Here is a 5,410-nt window from a genome sequence, read left to right as displayed (position 1 = left end):
AAATGAAGTCCGTTTAAGTCCCCAGGTACAACCCAGAGCCTGGCCAGCCTGCTCCCCCGGTGCAGGGGGAAGGAAGAGGAGGATTTAACACCTTCCCACAATTGGGAAGACAAAAAGTACTTGATACACCCAAGCCACGGTGGCTAATTTCACATTTGAACAGTTTCCTTATCACTGGGTTCTTTTTTTCCTCTCTAATCCCTTGTTCAAAAATTCCCTTTATTCTTGGTTGAAAATTTCCCCAAGTGCATCTACCTTAATTATCATAATAAACACAAGGTCTTGAAAGGTTAAAAAAGGGTGGTTATGAGTCACCAGAAAAAGAGGAAAGGCTTGTAAAATGCAAAGATGAAGACTCAAGAATCTGGACCACTGGCGTTAAATTGACACCGGAAACATAAAGAGGAAAAGGAAGGAATGGGGAGATTTATTTTCAGCATAGGAACGAGACTTTCTTTCTCTTGGTGTTATGAAAGTCAGGCTGTAGGTTATGCATTTTATTTGGAAATAGCTTTCCTTGACACAATTTTACACTCAGGGTTCTGAGTCCTCTACAATATTTTTGACAGAGATATATATTCTGAAAGGATGTGCTGCTTATATTACTCGTTATATTTTTACTTCCATCATCTGATCAGTTGGATATGATAACAGGTCCACTTTAATCCGGTGGTAAGAGTCAGTCTTGGTAAATGTAGTTTCTCAGATATTAGAATATAAAGCATTTTAAAAATGAGCAATAGATTTCTTCAGTCAGAAAAGAAACATGCACATATTGTTCACATTTAAAAATAACGTTTGGAAGGCTAAATTATACCATGTAATATTTATAGAACACTTAACTTAGAGTTTCTAAAGTATTTTCGTTTATATGTCAACTGAGTCCCCCAAATCCCTGAGGGAGGCAAAGAAAATATTATAGGGATTTTACTTTTTAAAAATTAAGTTACACGATTACAGCCATCTGAACATAATGCTAAACAGAAAACCATATTCTTCTAAATCCTGTTAATCAGCCTCTTCCGAAAAACCCTGTTTATTTCAATGAGTTTTTCACGAATATGAGGTGTATTCTATAGGGCAGATGCTTGCATAAAAGGCACAGCAAGAGTTGGAAGGTCTGTTTATATCACATCTACATTATTAATTATTATGAATAAATTATAACTGGGATTTAGGTGTTTTTTTTTTCCACTTTGGAAGAGTTCTGGAAAAGGTCACTTATCTAAATATTCAAATTATCCAAATGGAAAACTGTCCCAAAACAGTGTTTTATAATCAGTTAAAAAAGCATCCTTGTAATAACAAAGGATTTATCTGCTAGAGTGCAGATACCCATCCAAAAGCTAACAATGTCACTATGGCCCAACCCCCGTGATCTGGACTGAGTTATACAAATCCTAATTGAGAACGCTGATGTGAGAGATCCAACCCTTACAAGTGATATATATTTTATGGCCCATTCTCTCAATATACAGTACTTATGTCTACTGTAAAGGAAAACCAAGAAATTGGACCCAGAAGATATTGGGCTAGCATCCATGCCATTATGGGAAAAAGAGTCCTCTGTTTAGTTTCCATCAAAAGCCTGGATGTGTTCCTGAAACTAATGTAAATTGTGTGTCAACTATACTCCAATAAAATAAAATAAAATGAAATAAAATAAAATAAAATAAAATAAAATATTAAAAAAAGAAAGACTGGGGCACCTGGCTGGCTCAGTTGGTAGAGCATGGGACTTCTGATCTCAGGGTTGTAAGTTCAAGCCCCACGTTGGGTGTAGAGATTACATTTAAAAAAATCTTAAAAAAAAAAGGATGACCGGATGTGTTGTGAAAAATGGGTATGTCAAGAGCATCTCAACTTTTGCTTAGAATTATGGTTTTGGGCAATTTAAACTACATGACAGAGTCACAGAAAGATTAAATTATTCAGGTTGGATTCAAAAGAGCATCTTTAAAAAGACCACTAAATGATCTCTCAACAACAGTAACCTTGACCAAGTGATGTAAGCATGGTTCTGTCAGCATGGGTGCTCAGGGTTTCCTAACCAGGGTAGGTCCATGATAAATGGTCCCATGATAATGGAGAAGGCAGACTCCTGATACCAAGTATTAAAATCCCCAGGAGAACGTGATTAGTTTTCAAGACTGTTGAAGACATTCAAATATTACCACATCACTTGGTATTTAAAAGCAATCTACAAGGCTGTGAACTCAGTCTATATGAAGATGCATTCATACCAGTTGGTTTAGATCCATCTCTTGACTGGCCAAGGCCCATTACATTTGGCTTTCGTCTCCCAGGTATACAGTAGAATGGTATCATACTATACGGACACTCATCGGCAGGACTGCATACACTAGGTTAAACATTAGAAACAGAAATATTTGGGGGTGCCTGGATGGGACAGTCGGTTAAGCATCTGACTCTTGGTTTTGGCTCAGGTCATGATTTCAGGGTACTGGGATCGAGCCCCACATTGGGCTCTGTGCTCAGCGTGGAGTCTGCTTGAAATTCTCTCTTCCTCTCCTTCCACCCCTCCTGCTTGGGCTCTCTCTCTCTAAAATAAATAGGGCGCCTGGGTGGCTCAGATGGTTAAGCGTCTGCCTTCGGCTCAGGTCATGATCCCAGGGTCCTGGGATTGAGTCCCGCATCGGGCTCCCTGCTCCTTGGGAGCCTGCTTCTCCCTCTGCCTCTCTCTCCCTCTCTCTCTGTCTGTCTCTCATGAATAAATAAATAAAATCTTTAAAAAACAATAAATAAAATAAATAAACAAAAAGGGAAATATTTGAAATAGTTCAAAATAAATAACATGCAAGATTCTACCACCTGTTGGCCTCTGTGCACTTTGGTCTTAAGTGAGCATGATCCAAGAGCTACAGATCAGTCTTAGCATACACATCTTGTTATGCTGAATGAGATTCTGACCACAGCAAGCAGTGTGCAATTTAACAAAGGATTCCACCCCTAAACACAAATCCTTTGTTGCTCAACCCAAAAAACAGCAATTTGATGCTATGCTAGAAAAACAACTCTGCCCTGCTGAGATGGTATTCAAAGTGGCTCATCCCTATGGTCACAATTAACATAGCACCTATCAGTGAGTGAGGGACAAATTGGTTAACAAAAAGCAGTAAGTGTACCAGTAACTGCCAAGGTGGTGAGCCAGGCTTTAGGGAAGACCGTAAAAGCGTATTTGTGACTATAAGACATAAATTTGAGGGTTACAGCCCCTAACAGCAGTATGCAGAAAAAAGGAATTCGAACCACACACCATTCCATACACCCTTCATTGTCTCAAAAGGGCCAGCTTTCTATCTACAGGCAATTCGAAGCCAGAAAAGCTTGAGGAACTGCTTTAGGATTTAATAGTTTTAGGAACTGCTTCAACCCCAAAGAAGTTGGGATTTTTTCATTAAGCAGCAGCAAAATTCCACACCGGAGTGTTAAATTCATAGAAGTGAGCAAACAAGCTTTTTTTTTTTTTTTTTAAGATTTTATTTGTTTATTTGACAGAGAGAGAGAGAGGGAACACAAGCAGGAGGAATAGGAGAGGGAGAAGCAGACTCTCCGCTGAGCGGGGAGCGCGATGTGGGGCTCGATCCCAGGACACCGGGATCATGACCTGAGCAGAAGGCAGACACTTAACCATCTGAGCCACCCAGGCGCCCCGAGCAAACAACTTTTTAATGATGACAAGTGTCATCTTGACTAAATGAACTTCTGCCTTTCCAACCCTCTAACAGTCTCCAAATGCGACTCCATGACACCAGCGCACCCAGTGAATCCTTCCTTCGCTGTCCTTAACCTTCCAGTGTCCTCAAGAAACCATCCAGGATGCCAGTCCTTCCATAAAACATACTCACCGATGCCCACAGCAGCTGAATGTTTGCCCCTGGAAGGCTGGCTGCTCCTATCAGCTCAATTGTAGACTTCCCAAAAGTTACTTTTGTTCCTTAAATATATGTCAGTTGTAATGTGCTACTGGGAATACGGACTTTAATTAAATATTCCAATATGTTAATGAAATACGAGTGCAAAAAGAAAACTGTTCTCGTGAAAATGAAATGAACGCTTTGGAGAGACTCGACAAAGGAGAGTCACAATCGAATTAGGCGGGGACAAAATGCCTGTAAAAGATGGTAGGGGAAATCGTAAAAATGTGGAGGTCTTCTGCAATCAGACTGACTCCGCAGGGATCTTTAAAGTCTCCATGTAATTTAAAGAATCCCAACATGGACATTCTAGAGGCGGCTTTATGGGTGCGGTCTATGCAAGAAAGATGGGGAACGCCAATCTGTGAACTAAGATTCAAAGAGAAGGTCTTGGACCTACATCAAAAGACTGGCTGCTCGGAAAGTTTTCTTTCCAGCGACAAAGGCTGGAAAAAGCGCCGTGGTCGCCACCTACCGAGGAGGAGGGGGCGGGAGGGAGGATGGCCGGCGCGGCCCCCATCTCCGCTGGGGAGAAGAATCGCGAAATCATTCAATCTTGTGCTTTACAGAACCACCTACGTCCTCCGGGCTCGAGTTTTGAAAAACTTTCGAGTTTCACTTAGGTGAAGACCAGTGTCTCATCATTACCGAAATTCGAGACTTCAAGTTGAAAAACGAAAGAATAATCGGGGGGTGGGGGGGAGGTTTCGGTCAAATTTCTCCGCGGTTGACAGAACAAAACGCACTGGCTACAAGGCAGGTTTTCTGCTCTCACTCCGCGGCTTTCCCTCAACTTTGCTTCAAAACGTTGAGTGAGGGAGAATGAGGAAAGCCTGGGGGGTGGGTGTGAGTAAATAAAAACAGGAGCGTCCCCTCCCGTCGCCCGTCCAAAGTTGGGGCAACAGTCTCTTTCGGCCGCTTTGGAGGCAAGCTTTCAAAACTAACAGAGGAGCTCTTTGTGTCCCGGAGGGTGGTGCAGGGCAGAGGAAGTCCCTTGGCGGAACACGAAGAGGGGCAGGCCGGCCTGGGGCTCCCCGGCCTTTGCCGTGTTCCGGCCTCGCAATCGGCAGGGAACCTCGGGTACAAGAGTGAGTGCGAGCCCTGGACGGGGGCTGAGGTTGGCTGCTTCGCCGCACGGAGCAAGCGAGGGCTACCCCCGGCCTAGATAGGCGCCCCGCGCCCCAGCTCCCCTCCCCCACCCGAGCGGCCGCGCAGGCCCCAGGTGCAGCCATGTTCTTGCTCCCACCACCCGCGCCTCCATTGACAGTCCTTGCCGGAGAGGGCCGGGCGCTGCGCTCGCCGCGTCCTCGGATTCGGGGCTCGCCCGCGCGAGGCTTCCTGGGAGTCGTAGTCCACCGCCCCCGCCGTCGCGTTGGTGGGGACGAATCAGAAACTACAACTCCCGCTGGGCGGCGCTGCGGGTGCGCACGCGCAGCGCGCCTTCGAGGAACAAAAAAAAAAAAAAAGAGGAG

General features: G+C 44.1%; 1 non-coding gene across 1 annotated transcript; it reads left to right on the top strand.

Moving 5' to 3' along the window:
• The first annotated feature begins 1,707 nt into the window (after positions 1 to 1,707).
• Positions 1,708 to 1,780, top strand: TRNAR-UCU (transfer RNA arginine (anticodon UCU)). Its single transcript has one exon. It is a non-coding gene; the product is annotated as a tRNA-Arg (tRNA).
• Positions 1,781 to 5,410: the final 3,630 nt, after the last annotated feature.

Source organism: Eumetopias jubatus, unplaced genomic scaffold (assembly GCF_037043125.1).
Source record: "Eumetopias jubatus isolate StellerSeaLion01/CBP00866 unplaced genomic scaffold, mEumJub1_p1.0 scaffold_12, whole genome shotgun sequence".
In the NCBI taxonomy this organism is placed as follows: domain Eukaryota; kingdom Metazoa; phylum Chordata; class Mammalia; order Carnivora; family Otariidae; genus Eumetopias; species Eumetopias jubatus.
This window is presented reverse-complemented; position numbering and strand designations above follow the sequence as displayed.